A 15,975-nucleotide genomic window follows, 5' to 3' on the forward strand; every position below is an offset into this window, starting at 1 on the left:
CTATCTGTTCTGTTGTCTTTGTTGTGTCAGAACTCCTCAGAGTCTAGCTGTCTCTGTAATCCTGTGTTCCTGTGATCCTGGTTGTGATAGCTCCTGGGAGGCAGGCTGTTTCTGAGATCCTGAAATCCTGATGTGTCCAAGCTCTTGAGATCCTGTGATCTTATTATCCTATGTTTCAGGGGCAGGTGCAGACTGGAATTGGTTTTTAGGGAGTTCATGGGTCCTTGTGGATCCCAAGTTATTCCCTGTTTGGGGGGGGGTGTGACCTACTCACCTACACTGCTAGATGTGTTAAAGCTCCTGGGAGTCTCGCCTCCTCTGGGTTTTGGGGGGATTTGTAGGAGGAGCTAAGGTGGGAGGAGTATGGAGAGGAAGAGGAGGAAGAAGTAGAGGAAGAGGAGAAGTAAAGAGAGGAGGAGGAGGAGAAGGAAGAGGAGGAGCTAAGGGAAAGACAGAGAATGAGAGAGGGGGACATGGAGGCTGATGTTCGATTGTCTGTAGCAGTCAAAGGTAGTTGGTATATCTAGGCTGGGTATTGAATTATACCTCTGATTGTAAGGGTATCTTGTTATTGATCATTACTAAATATGTAAGCCTTTGGATAATCTAAGCATTAGAGTCTCATCTGTATGGAGCCTGTGTGGTTGGTGGGATGGTCTGGGCACTGCCTAGCCTTGTGGAGACAGCATGGAAGATTGGCAGAGCCATCTCCCATGCTGATGTCTTGTGGGTGGCAGGGCTGGTGTCTCTGGCTGGCCATTTCTAGCTGTGGCCTCTGACCACACAACATGGCAGCTGAGCTCAGCAGAGCTGCTGCAGTTTAGATAGTCAACTTGTTTGGAGGCCACATTTTAAATAATTACTACAACAGGGATTGGGTGCAGAGCTGATGCCTTAGGACTGCTCTAGGTGCAAGTGCAGACTGACCCCCCCCACACACACACATACACACTGCTTTTCAAAGTCACCAAATCCAAACAACAGCATGTTCAGTCCTATCACAGCAGTACTGCAGTTCCTGGTAGCAACTTCTGCCTTAGTGAGGATTTACATTGCTGTGAAGAGGCACTGTCTGAGTTTGGGTTTTCTTGATGGAAACAGGCATCATGACCAAGACAACTCTTGTAAAGGACAATTTTTAATTGATGTTGACTTAGAGTTTCAGTCCATTATCATCAGGACAGGAGTCTGGCAGCATCCAGGCAGACATGAAGGTGGAAGAGCTGAGAGTTCTACATCTTCGTTGAAAGGCAGCTAGAAGTCTGACTTTCAGAAAGCTAATATGAAAGTCTGAAACCAAGTGCCACAGTGACACACCTTTTCCAACAAGGCCTCACCTACATCAACATGTCCACACTTCAAAATAGTGCCACTGCCTTGGCCAAGCATATCAAACCACCACAGACACAATGACCAAGGTAACACTTATAAAGGACAACATTTAATTAGTGTTGATGAATATGTTCATTATGTTTAGTCCTCAAGGCAGGAAGTATGGCAGCATTTAGGTTGGCATGGCACTGTAGAAGCTGTAAGTTCTACATCTTGTTCCTAAGGCAAACAGAAGACTGGCTTCCTCAGGCTGCTTTGGGGGATCTTTCAAAGCCCACCCCCACAGTGCCACACTTCCTCCAACAAGACCACATCTACTCCAACAAGGCTCCAACTCCTAATAGTGCCACTCCCTGGGCCAAGCACATTAAAACCACCACAAGTTGTATAGCTGGGTTTTGAAGTAGAACTCTTCTCAGTTTTCTGGAAAATCGCTAAATTGATTTCCTAAAATGGTTGTGCAATTTTGCAAACCCACTAGCACTGTAAAAATGTTGTTCTGGCTCTACATTCTCTCCAGCATGTGTTATATCTCTTGAGTCTTTAAATTTAGCCACTCTGACTGGTGTAAGTTGGAATCTCAGACTTGTTTTCCCATTTCCCTGACGACTAATGACTTTGAATATTTCTTTAAGTGTTTGTAGGCCATATGATATTCCTATGTTGAGAATTCACTGTTTGGCTCTGTTCACCTTTTAAATTTTTGTTGTTTGAGTTGTTGGTGTCAAACTTCTTGGGTTCTTTGTGAATTCTGGATATTAGCTCTCTGTCAGATGTAGAAATGGTGAAGGTACATTCGTAATGTGTAGACTGCTGTTTTGTCATAATGGCAGTTTCTTTTGTATTACAATAGATTTTCAGTTTCAAGACATCCCATTAATCAATTGTTGATCTTTGATGTTGAGCCATTGTTGTTCTATCCAGAAAGCTGCCTCCTGTACCAATGAGTTCAAGGCTATTACCCACTTAATGTTCTATTAGATTTAGTGTATCCAGATCTGGGTTGAGGTCTTTGATCAACTTGGACTCGAGGTTTGTGTGGGGTGACAGATATGGACCTATTAACATTTTTTTCTATATACAGCCATCCAATTTGACCAGAAACATTTGTTGAATGTGCTTTTTTTTTTTACATTGTATGGTTTTGCCATCTTTGTTAAACAATCAATCAATCAATCAATCATCAATTAATAAACGAACCAACCAACCAAATAAGCAAACAGGTGTACCTACGTGTGGGCATTTATTTCAGAATCTTTTATTTAATTACATTCATCTATCTGTCTGCTCCTATAGCAATATAACTTCTATAGCAATATAGTATAATAGTTTTTATTACTATTGCTCTAAGTTCATGGATGATGATACTTATGGAACTTCAGGAATGTTTTAGCTCTTCTGGTTTCCTTTTTCCATTTGAATTTGAGAATTCTGTTGTCAGGGTCTGTAAAGCATTGTGTTGGAATTTTGATGTGAATTGCACTGATTCTATAAATTTCTTGTGGTTAGATGACCATTTTCATTATGTTAATTCTAATGATCCATTAATATGGGAGATCATTTCATTGTCTGACATCTTCCTTAATTTTTTCCTTCAGCAACTTGAAGTTCTTGTCATTTATGTCTTTCACTTGCTTAATCAGATTTACATCAAGATATTTTATATTGTTTGTGGCTCTTGTGAAGGGTTTTGTTTCCTTAATTTCTTTCTCAGTCCATTTATCAGATGTATATAGGAGGGCTGCTGGTATCTGTGAGTTAATTTTTCATTTAGCTGCTTTGCCTGAAGCCGTTTATCAGCAGAATGAATTCTCTAGCAGAATATTTTGGGTTGTTTATGTATACTGACATATCTTCTGCAAATAGTGATAATTTGACTTCTTTCTTTCCAGTTTGTATTTCCTTAATGCTTTTTAGTTGTCTTATTGCTTTGGCTAGAAGTTCAGGTGCTATATTGGATAGTTAGGGAGAAAATGGGCAGCTTTGTCTTGCTCCTTATTTTTTTTTCTTTTTTTTTTATTAGATCTTTCATTTACACTTCAGATACCATCCCGTTTCCCCATTCCCCCCCCCTTAGAAAACCCCTATCCCATGCCCCCTTTTCCTTTTTGCATTTATACATTTTTTTAAGAAATGTTAATCATAGGCTTTATAAGTTTGGTATTGTTCAATCAGAGGTGTAACCCACTACCCAACCTCGATATATCAACTATCTTTGACTGGTGGAGATACATGAACATCTGCTTCCCTGTCTCCCCCCTCTATCTCTCTTTCATCACCTAGCTTCTCCTCTCCTTCTTCTTCTCCTCTTCTTACTCCTTTTCTTCCTCTTAGTACTCCTCCCACCTTAGCTCCTCCTACACATCACCCTTCCTGTTAAAAGGAAACTTTTCTCTCAATATACAATTAGAGCATAATTATGCCTATTTGTACCAGTGAGGTACAAGATAGTCCTAATACCCAGTCCATCCTTTTGTTGACTAACCAGCACCTCTGTCATCTATCCTAACTAAAACACTTAGTTCTGAACCTGGCTTTTCCCTTGGCTTTAGGATAATGTCAGCTGATGACCAAACACTCAGATCTTTTCTCTCAAAGTAAATAGCTATAAGTTTTCAACCCCATCAGAAATCCAGAATGACTGAGTTGACTATAATTGTGGGAAGCACAAAGCATAGCTTCTAAAACTTAGCCAATTTATAGAGACCTCTGAACACCTGGACACTTGCTCTACTTTAAAACATTGGAGCATCTGTTCTTCTGCCTTCTGGCCCAGGATCATCTGACAGACCTTAGTGCTGCAGAATTATTAAGGGCTGATTACTCTGTCTAGGCAGATATAATCAGTCGACTATTCTGCAAGTGTGTCCTTTTCTGGACAGTAATTTGTCTGTAGAAGGAAAGTGGCAATTCTTGCCTAGTGGCTGTCTCACCACAACTGGAGTAACTCCAAGGATGCTCAATTTCTTCTTAGAATTTAACATTGGAAGCTGTCCGGAGCAGACAGGTCTCTACTGAAAATGAACATTAATACTGAAATGTTTGTCATGTCAATTCTAAGGATTTCTGATGTTTTGAAAACCAGCTATCCATGTAAGGTAATCTGGACTGTTGCCTGTTAACTCCACTCAGCTATTTCTAAATAAAACATAGAGAACACCCTTATAATAAACTCCAAGTCATGAATTTGCTATAGTCCCTTAACTCACAGGCTGACCATCTCAAATCAGTTGAAAAAGTTAAAGAAGGACTGGGTCTAAGCTTTGTATTCCTAAGTGTGTTATACTGGTACAATGCCTATGAGAGTAACAATATTCATCTCACTCTTATATCACTAAGAAGCTCATGCCAATGAAAACCTTAAAATTTGTAAACAAAGTAAATTGGTGCCATTTAAGAATTTATATCTTCATCTTGATATTAATTATACAGATTTCTACTAATAGGTTATGGCTATGCAATAAACCCTAGCTAATCCTCTCTATTCCGACAAAACCACTACTTTTCCCTAGGGAGACAGCCCAACATTTACCACCTTAGTCCCCATGCCCAGGGAATAGGGGCGCTGACTCATCATTAGCTTCTTCAAGCTGATTATGGGCGTTGAGATATTAGAAGAGGAGTGGGGGGGAGAGCAAGTTGACAATCCTCTGATGCTGTGTCTTCGCTGCCTCCAGATGGAATTCACGGACCTCAGAGGTTTGAGCAGGTCTGCCCATCTTGCTTGTTGAGTAGATAAACCAAGGCTGATCATTCTGCAATATACAATTCTCAAAACAAATTTTAGTATCAAGATAGCTTTTTTTTTTTTAAGGAGGGCTGACATTTTATTAAGAATGTTGGTTCTAACCGCTTTTCTATTTTTCCCCTCTTTTATTGGATATAATATTTACATTTCAAATTTTATCCCCTTACCATATTTCCCCCACCACCCAGGAAACCCTTATCCCATCCCCCCTCCTCCTGCCTCTATGAAGGTGTTTACCCACCTACCCCCAGCCTCCCTCCCCACCCTCAGATTCCCCCCCCCTCAGTGCTCAGCCTTCAGGGTACCAATGATCTTGTCTCCCACCTATGCCCAACAGGGCCATCCTCCCCTACATATACAGCTGGAGTCATGTGTCTCTCCCTATGTGCTCCTGGGCTGGTGGTTTAAACCCTGGGGAGCTCTGGCTGGTTGGTATTCTTGCTCTCCTCACAGGGCCACCAGCCCTTATGGTTCACGGTTCCTTCAATTTACTCTCTAACTCCTCCATTGGGAACTTTGATCAGATTAATGGATAGCTGTGGGTATCTGTCTCTGGGTATGTCCGACTCTGAGAGACCTCTAAGGAGACAGCCTTATCAGGCTGCTGTCAGCTTTCCCATCCTGACATCCCTATCAGCGTCTATTTTTGGTGACTGCCTATGGAATGAGTACCCAGACACAATGGTCTCCCTACAACCCCCCCTTCAGATTCTGACCCACACTTTGTCTCCATATTTGCTCTTTTGGTTATTTAGTTACTCCTTCTAAGAAAGACCTAGGCATCCTCACTTGTTCTTTCTTCTTCATGAGCTTCGTGTCGTCTGGTAGTTGAATCTTTGTTGTTTCAAACTTTTGGGCTAATCTCCGCTTATCAGTGAGTAAATACCATGTGTGTTCTTTTGTGATTGGGTTACCTCACTCAGGATGATATTTTCTAGATCCATCCATTTACCTAAGAATTTCTCGAATTCATTATTTTTAATAGCTGAGTAATATTCCATTGTATAAATGTACCACATTTTTTGTATCCATTCCTCTGTTGAAGGGCATCTGGGTTCTTTCCAGCTTCTGGCTATTATAAATAGGGCTGCTATGAACATAGTGGAGCATATGTCTTTGTTATTTGTTGAGGCATTTTCTGGGTATATACCCAGAAGTGGTATAGCTGGGTCCTCAGGTAGTGCTATGTCCAATTTTCTGAGGAACCGCCAAACTGACTTCCAAAGTGGTTGTACCAGCTTGCAACCCCACCAACAATGCAGGAGTGTTCCTCTTTCTTCACATCCTCGCCAGCATCTACTATCACCTGAGTTTTTGATCTTAGCCATTCTGACTGGTGTCAGGTGGTATCTCAGTGTTGTTTTGATTTGCATTTCCCTGATGACTAAGGATGTTGAGCATTTCTTAAGGTGCTTCTCGGCCATTCGAGTTTCCTCAGTTGAGAGTTCTTTGTTTAGCTCTGTACCCCATTTTTTAATGGGGTTATTTTGTTGTTTGGCGCCTAATTTCTTGAGTTCTTTGTAAATATTAGATATTAGCCCCCTATCAGATGAAGGATTGGTAATGATCTTTTCCCAATCTGTTGGTTGCCGTTTTGTCTTGTTGACAGTGTCCTTTGCCTTACAGAAGCTTTGCAATTTGATGAGGTCCCATTTGTCGATTCTTGATCTTAGAGCATAAGCCATTGGTGTTCTGTTCAGGAACTTTTCCCCTGTGCCTAGGTATTCGAGGGTCTTCCCCAACTTCTCTTCTAATATTTTCAGTGTACCTGGCTTTATGTGAAGGTCCTTTATCCACTTGGAGTTGAGCTTTGTGCAAGGAGATAAGAATGGATTAATTTGCATTCTTCTACATGTTGACCTCCAGTTGAGCCAGCACCACTTGTTGAAAATGCTGTCCTTTTTCCACTGGATGAATTTAGCTCCCTTGTCAAATATCAAGTGACCATAGGTATGCAGGTTCATTTCTGGGTCTTCAATTCTGTTCCATTGATCATCCTTTCTGCCTCTGTACCAATACCATGCAGTTTTTATCACTACTGCTCTGTAGTACAGTTTGAGGTCCGGAATGGTGATTCCCCCAGAGGTTCTTTTATTGTTGAGAATAGTTCTCGCTATCCTAGGTTTTTTGTTACTCCAAATGAATTTGTAAATTGCTCTTTCTATCTCTATGAAGAATTGATTTGGAATTTTGATGGGTATTGCACTGAATCTGTAGATTGCTTTTGGCAGGATAGCCATTTTTACTAAATTAATCCTGCCAATCCAGGAGCATGGGAGATCTTTCCATCTTCTGAGATGTTCTTCAATTTCTTTCTTGAGAGACTTGAAGTTCTTGTCATACAGATCTTTCACTTGCTTTGTTAGATTCACTCCAAGATAATTTATTTTATTCATGGCTATTGTGAAGGGTGTCATTTCCCTGATTTCTTTCTCTGCCTGTTTATCCTTTGAGTAGAGGAAGGCTACTGATTTGTTTGAGTTGATTTTATATCCAGCCACATTGCTAAAGTTGTTTATCAGGTTTAGGAGTTCTCTGGTGGAAGTTTTAGGTTCACTTAAGTATACTATCATGTCATCTGCAAATAGTGAAATTTTGACTTCTTCCTTTCCTATCTGTATCCCTTTGACTTCCTTTTGTTGTCTAATTGCTCTAGCTAAGACTTCCAGTACTATATTGAATAGGTAAGGTGAGAGTGGGCAGCCTTGCCTAGTCCCTGATCTTAGTGGGATTGCTTCAAGTTTCTCTCCATTTAGTTTGATGTTGGCTACTGGCTTGCTGTATATTGCTTTTACTATGATTAGATATGGGCCTTGTATTCCTGATCTTTCCAAGACTTTTAACATGAAGGGATGTTGAATTTTGTCAAATGCTTTCTCAGCATCTAGTGATATGACCATGTGGTTTTTCTCTCTGAGTTTATTTATGTAGTGGATTACATTGATGGATTTCCGAATATTGAACCATCCCTGCATTCCTGGGATAAAGCCTACTTGATCTTGATGGATAATTGTTTTGATGTGTTGTTGGATTCGGTTTGCGAGAATTTTATTGAGTATTTTTGCATCAATATTCATAAGAGAGATTGGTCTGTAGTTCTCTTTCTTTGTTGGGTCTTTCTGTGGTTTAGGTATGAGTGTAATGGTAGCTTCATAGAATGAATTGGGTAGTGTTCCTTCTGTTTCTATTCGATGGAATAACTTGAAGAGGATTGGTATTAGGTCTTCCTTGAAGGTCTGAAAGAATTCTGCACTGAAACCATCTGGCCCCGGACATTTTTTGGTGGGAAGATTTTTAATGACTGTGTCTATTTCTTTAGGCGTTATGGGACTGTTTAGGTGGTTTATCTGCTCCTCGTTTACCTTTGGTACCTGGTATCTATCTAGAAAATTGTCCATTTCCTCCAGATTTTCCAATTTTGTTGAGTATAGGCCTTTGTAGTAGGATCTGATAATTTTTTTTTAATTTCCTCTGTTTCTGTTGTTATGTCTCCCTTTTCAGTTCTGATTTTATTAATTTGAATGCTGTCTCTGCGCCCTTTGGTTAGTCTGGCTAAGGGTTTGTCTATCTTGTTGATTTTCTCAAAGAACCAGCTCCTGGTTTTGTTGATATTTTGTATAGTTCTTTTTGTTTCGACTTGGTTGATTTCAGCCCTGAGTTTGACTATTTCCTGCCGTCTACTCCTCTTGGGTATACTAGCTTCTTTTTGTTCTAATGCTTTCAGGTTTGCTGTCAAGTTGTTGATGTATGCTCTTTCCACTTTCTTTTTGTAAGCACTTAGAGCTATGATTTTTCCTCTTAGTACTGCTTTCAATGAGTCCCACATGTTTTGATATGATGTGTCCTCATTTTCATTTAAATCTAAAAAGTCTTTAATTTCTTTCTTTATTTCTTCCTTGACCAAGTTATCATTGAGTAGAGCATTGTTCAGTTGCCAAGTGTATGTCGGTTTTCTGATGTTTTTGTCCATGTCAAAGACAAGTCTTAATCCATGGTGGTCTGATAAGGTGCTGGGGATTATTTCAATCTTTTTGTATCTGTTGAGGCCTGTTTTGTGACCAATTATATGGTCTATTTTCGAGAAGGTACCATGAGGTGCTGAGAAGAAGGTGTATTCTTTTGTTTTAGGATGAAATGTTCTATAGATGTCAGTTAAGTCCAATTGGTTCATAACTTCTGTTAGTTTCATTGTGTCTCGATTTAGTTTCTGTTTCCATGATCTGTCCATAGCTGAGAGTGGGGTGTTGAAATCTCCCACTATTATTGTGTAGGGTGCAATGTATGCTTTAAGTTTTAGTAAAGTGTCTTTTATGTATGTGGGTGCCCTTACATTTGGGGCATAGATGTTGAGAATTGCAAGTTCCTCTTGGTACATTTTTCCTTTCATGAATATGAAGTGTCCTTCTTTATCTTTTTTGATTACTTCTGGTTGAAAACTGATTTTATTTGATATTAGAATCGCTACTCCAACTTGTTTCTTGGGACCATTTGCTTGGAAGATTTGTTTTCCAACCTTTTACTCTGAGGTAGTGTCTGTCCTTTCCACAGAGGTGCGTTTCCTGAATGCAGCAAAATGTTGGGTCCTGTTTACGTATCCAGTCTGATAGTCTATGTCTTTTTACTGGAGAATTGAGTCCATTGATATTAAGAGATATTAAGGAAAAATGAGTGTTGTTTCCTGTTATTTTTGTTATTGGCAGTGGAGATATGTTTGTGTAGCTACCTTCTTTTATGGTTTTTGGAAGATTACTTTCCTGCTTTTTCCAGGTTGTAGTTTCCCTCCTTGTGATAGAGTTTTCCACCAATTATCCTTTGAAGTGCTGGGTTTGTGTTGAGATACTGTGTAAATTTGGATTTGTCATGGAATATTTTGGTTTCTCCATCAATAATGATTGACAGTTTTGCTGGGTATAGTAGTCTGGGCTGACACTTATGTTCTTTTAGGGTCTGTATGATATCAGTCCAGGATCTTCTGGCTTTTATGGTCTCTGGTGAGAAGTCTGGTGTAATTCTTATAGGTCTGCCTTTATATGTTACTTTGCCTTTTTCCCTCACTGCTTTTAGTATTTTTTCTTTGTTTTGTACATTTGATGTTTTGACTATTATGTGGCGGGAAGTATTTCTTTTCTGGTCTAAACTATTTGGAGTTCTGTAGGCTTCTTGTATATTTATGGACAGCTCTTTCCTTAGGTTAGGGAAGTTTTCCTCTATAATTTTGTTGAGAATATTTACTGGTCCTTTAAGTTGGGAGTCTTCCCCCTCATCTATTCCTATTATCCTTAGGTTTGGCCTTCTCATTGTGTCTTGGATTTCTTGTATATTTTGGGTTAGTAGCTTTTTGTATTTTGCATTTTCTTTGACAGTTGTGTCAATGTTTTCCATGGTATCTTCTGCACATGAGATTCTCTCTTCCATCTCTTGTATTCTGTTGGTAATACTTGTATCTATGACTCCTGATCGTTTTTTTTAAGTTTTCTATCTCCAGGGTGTTCTCCCTTTGTGATTTCTTTATTGTTTCTACTTCCGTTTTCAGATCCTGCATGGTTTTGTTTAATTCCTTCTCCCGTTTGGTTGCATTTTCTTGTAATTCCTTAAGGGATTTTTGTGTTTCCTCTCTAAGGGTTTCTATCTGTTCTTTGAGAGTGTTATTTATGTCTTTCTTAAAGTCCTCTATCATCATCATGAGAAGTGATTTTAATTCTGAATCCTGCTTTTCTGGTGTGATGGGGTGTTCAGGGCTTGCTATGATGGGGGAACTGGGTTCTGATGATGCCATGTAACTTTGGTTTCTTTTGCTTACGTTCTTGCGCCTGCCTTTTGCCATCTGGTTAATTCTAGTGCTACCTGTACTTCTGTCTCTGATTGAAGCCTGTCTTTCCAGTTGTCTCGCTTTTGTTTGGTCTTCTAGGAGTCCAGATGTCTTTGTGATTTTTTCCAGCTGCCCTGATTACAGTGGTATCTCTAGGATGCCTCAGGATATGGTGCCTCCAAGGTAGCAGTCCAGCTAGATGTCTGCTGTTCTGGGTGCAGTGTCTCCTCTTGGATATCTCAGGGTATGTTGTCTGACACTCTGAGTTCAGTTGCTCCTCTGTGGCTCTGGGTTGAGCGGACCTTCCAGTATGTCTCAGGTGGAATCCGGGGTCCACACAACTGCAGACCTGGTAGAGGTCTGGTCTGGGACTCAGACCCTGCAGGCCTCAGACCGGAGGGGGGGCGAGCAGCAGAAGGAGCGTGCTAGCGCTGGCTATGGGTTCTATGGATCCCCCAGAATGTGTCTGGGGGGCTCCTGGGTGCACTTACCCGCAGGCCTCAGACTGCAGGAGGGGCGAGCGGTGGAAGGGGCGTGCTAGCGCTGGCTATGGGTTCTTTGGATCCCCCAGAATGTGTCTGGGGGGCTCCTAGGTGCACTCACTCGCAGGCCTCAGACTGCAGGAGGGTCTTGCTCCTTATTTAAATGGAATTGCTTTAAATTTCTCTTCCATTTAACTTGATGTTAGATATTGGCTAGCTATATATTGTTTTGATTATCTTAATGTATGTGCCTTATATCCCTGATCTCCCAAACACTTTTAATATGAAGGCATTTAGGATTTTGCCAAAGGATTTTCAGCATGTAATCAGATGATCATGTTATTTTTTTTCTTTCAGTTTTTTTATATGGTGTATTACAGTGAGGAAATTTTATTGAACTGTTCCTGCATCCATGGGATGAAGCATACTTGCTTATGATGGATGATGTTTTTTCATGTGTTTCTGGGTTCAGTTTTTAAATCTTTTATTGAGTATTTTTGCATCAATGTACATAAGGGAAATGGATCTGAAATTCTCTTTCTTTGTTGAGTTGTTGTATGGTTTAGGTATCAGGGTGACTGTGGTTTCATAGAATGAGTTTGGCAGTGTCTCTTCCATTTATATTTTGTGAAATATTTTGAGGAGTATTAGTATTTGCTTTTCTTTGAAGGTCTTGTAGAATTCTGTGGTAAATCCAGTGTTTGGGTCATATATGATCAGAATTGAGCTATCATCTTGGTAGATTTTTTGTTGTTGTTGTTGTTGAATATGAAGTGAAATTCCTGGTCTCTATTAATTAATTTTGGTGGAAAGTCTATTTTTTTAGATATTAGAATGGTTACTCAAGCTTGCTTTTTGGGTCCATTTCCTTAGAAAACAGGCTTTTTAGCCCTTTACTTTAACTTCATTGCTGAGGTGTGTTTCTTGTATGCAGCAAAATGATGAATCTGGTTTTACCATCCAGTCTTTTAGTCTGTGTCTTTTGATTGGGGGGATTGACTACATTGTTAATGAACAATTAATGACCAGTGATTGTTAATTCCTGTTATTTTGATGTTGGTGGTGTGTGCATGTGTGTGTGCATGTATGCTTCCCTTGCTTTTGCTGGTACAGAATTACTTCTGCTTTCTTGCATGTAGTTGTTGGAGTTTTTCTTCGAGTGTTTCCTGTAGAGTTAGATTTGCATGTAGATATTATTTAAACATGAATTTATCTTGAAATATCTTCTCTTCTCTTTCAAGGTGACTGAGAGTTTTGCTAGATATAGTAGTCTAGGTTGGTCTTTGTGGTTTTTAAAAGAGTGTAAGATATCTAGTCAGGATCGTTTCACTTTTTAAATTCTCTTATGAGCAGTTGGGTGTAATTCTGATAGGACTGCTTTTGTACGTTACGTGACCTTTTTTTTCCTCGCTACTTTTAATATTTCTTTATACTGTGAATTTTTTGTTTTTATTATTATGTGGCAGGAGAATTTTCTTGTTTAGTCCTGTCTGATTGGTGTTCTATAAGCTTTTTGTATGTTTATTCACATCTTTTTCTTTAAGTTGGGAAATTTTGCTTCTATGATTTTGTTGAAAATATTTTCTAAGCCTTGGATCTGGGACTCTTGCTTTCTTCAAGTCCTGTTATACCTAGGTTACATAATTTCATGGTATCCCAGATTTCATGGATGTTTTGTGTTCATAATTTTTAGATATAACATTTTTGACTAATGTATCCATTTCTTTTATTGCACTTTTATGCCTGAGATTCTCTCTTTCTTCTCCTGTATTCTGTTGGTGATGCTTGCATCTGTTGTTCCTGTTCTCCTCCTTAGGTTTTCCATCTCCAGGATTCCCCTGGAAAATGTGTTTTCTTTATTGCCTCTATTTTCATTTTCTGGTCTTGAATAGTTTTATTTATTTCTTTCACTGGTTTAATTGTATTTTCCTGTATTTCTTTAAGGAATTTATTAATTTCATCTTTAAAGGCTTATTTCATTTTATAAGACTGGATTAAATGTCATCTTCTTACAGTTTATTTGTGTTAGGATATCTAAGGCTACCTTAGTAGGGTAGCTGTGTTCTGAAGGTAGCATATTTCCCAGGCTTATGTTGATTGTGTTCTTTCTAGAGCTTTTAACCTTCTGGGTGTCTTGAATCCACAGATATTCCTGTTGTAGTAAGTATTGGGAGGGAGGTTAATCTCAATGATCCTAGTTGCTGGGTATTCTTTCACTGTACTGGTTAGGATCTGTAGGCCTGTATGTTTGATGATCCAAAGGTCTGATGAAAGTTGACAAAGAGTTTGTGGGAAAATGAAGAACTTCTCAGGATAACAGACTGCTCAGGCAAGCTTGGGCTGACCTAGAGGACCTAGTAATCAAGGAAGATGGGTGGGGGAAGGGAAGCTAACCTGGTATGGTACAGAACTCAAAGATCTGATAAATGTGGGTGCATCAGGAGAACGGAGGTTCACAAGGATATCAGACTGTTCAGGACATGTCTCAGTGAACAAACCCATGTTTCTTCTTGAAAGCAGACTTTTGTCCATCCCCAAACTCTATTTGGATCTCACATATAACTAACTTCTTTAGGAAGTACAATATTTGGATCAAATTTAGTTTTTGATTGCTACCATGGAGAACACCATTTTAGCACTAAGATTATAGAACTCTCTATCTGAGATGTTTTCTAGCTATTCCTTTCTCTTTCATGATCTAGATTTTTCTTCTATTGACTAAATCATGTTTCCTTTCTTAATATTTTTCTGACTAAGCTGACTTCTTAGTGCAGCTGCCTCTCTTCTTTCAGGTCTATGAATAGCCTTGTACAATTAATATTGCATCCTTATATTGTGCATAGTTGAGAAATCCTTTAAAGAACAGTTATTACACTGATTTATGTATTACCAAATTCATGTTTCCAGAGTTCTTTCTCCAGCCCAAGGGATGAATTGATGTTACTATATTGCTGAGGATCATCAAACACATTCTTGCTTTCCAGAATCCTACTGTTCCTGATTATCATGGAGTTATTGACCTTGGCAGGGAAAAATTTCCCAAAGGGGGAACATGAGGCAGAATATGTACATTAATATGCAAACAAGCAAAAAATATGCAAACAAGCTTTATGCCTATTGCAACCGCCAGTACTTGAGGAGACCCACATTCTTCTGGTCTGCTCCAGAGGCAAGAACATGTCACACTACCCATTCTGCAATCATTCTTGACCAGGCATCTGATTACTGATACAATTGGCTCCCATAATCTTCTATTATGCAGATGAAGATGTAAACACCTGGCTGTCCTTCCCTTTCTGTCACCTAAACAAAAATGAGTGGTGATAGCAACAATTTTAATACCAACAATATTGAGATTTGGTGTTGCTGGGGCAGTAGGAATTAGCATCACTTCCCTGATCCTTCCAGGCAAAAATTATAGAGCCTTGAGATGAGCCATAGATGCTGACTTCTCTGAGTTATAAAAATTGATCTCACACCTTGAGGCCTCCAAGTCTTTTCTAGTAGTAGTTACCCTACAAAACACATTCAGGCTTGGCCCCCTCTTTTTACATCAGGGTAGGCTATGCCTCACCCCAGGAGAAGAATTCAGGGTTTGTTGCCAACAATTCTGGGGACATAAAAGAATCAATGTCCCTGGTATGAAAAAGATAAGATAAAGAAAAAAAGAAACAACATTCTAAAAATTGACATAAATATCTTTTTAACTTGTCTTTATTGCTCAGCACCATTCTTTCCACATTGGAGGGACCATTATAGTTAATCTTACTTGTTCTTATTTGTGGACCTTACATTCTAAATATCTGTATAAAATTTGTGAAGGAATGAATGTCCATGTTTCACCTCATGACATTAAAATCTCAATATCAACTCCTAAACCCTACTCAATGATTTGAGATGGAACCCAACTAAAAGAGGAATAAGAGGTCTAACTGAAACTTACTCCACTTTTTAACAAGGCCTAGGTTTAACTTTCTTTAAGAAGCAGGCAACTCTTCTCAGAAAAAAACATGGAAAGTGGACCATTAATCAGCTGAGAGAGATAGCCAGTCCAAGGACTGAGATGGTTCCTGAAATTTCTCTAAAGCCTGATCAAAAATGGTAAAACTAATATAATGATATATTACAAATGTACTAATGTAATTGCTGCCTACTTAGCCAATAACATTAAAAATGACCTAACCATCTTTAAAATTTCCCTAGATGAACTGAAAAGGAGCCTGAAAGCTTATCCCAGGGTTACCATTTTGAATGAATGGCTGACTCATGCATGCTGTTTGTTTCTGCAAAATAAATGCTCTTTGCTTTTGCATACTTTTGAGTCTGGGGTCTTTCTTCAGTGACTCTTGGGCCCTTAAAAACCAAGTATTTGGTTCATTGATTCTTGTGTATTGGTCTCTTCATACCTGGGTTTGATTATTTTCTGCTGTGTACTCCTCTTGGCTGTGTATGCTTCTCTTTGTTCTAGATGTTTCAGGTGTGTTGTTAAGTTGCTAGTGTAAGAACTTTATAGTTTCATCATGAAGGCATTTAGTGCTATAAACTTTCCCTTTAGTACTGATTTCACTGTGTCTTATGAGTTCATGCTGAGGTATGGCAACTAA

This window comes from Arvicanthis niloticus, chromosome 2 (genome assembly GCF_011762505.2).
Source record: "Arvicanthis niloticus isolate mArvNil1 chromosome 2, mArvNil1.pat.X, whole genome shotgun sequence".
Lineage (NCBI taxonomy): Eukaryota > Metazoa > Chordata > Mammalia > Rodentia > Muridae > Arvicanthis > Arvicanthis niloticus.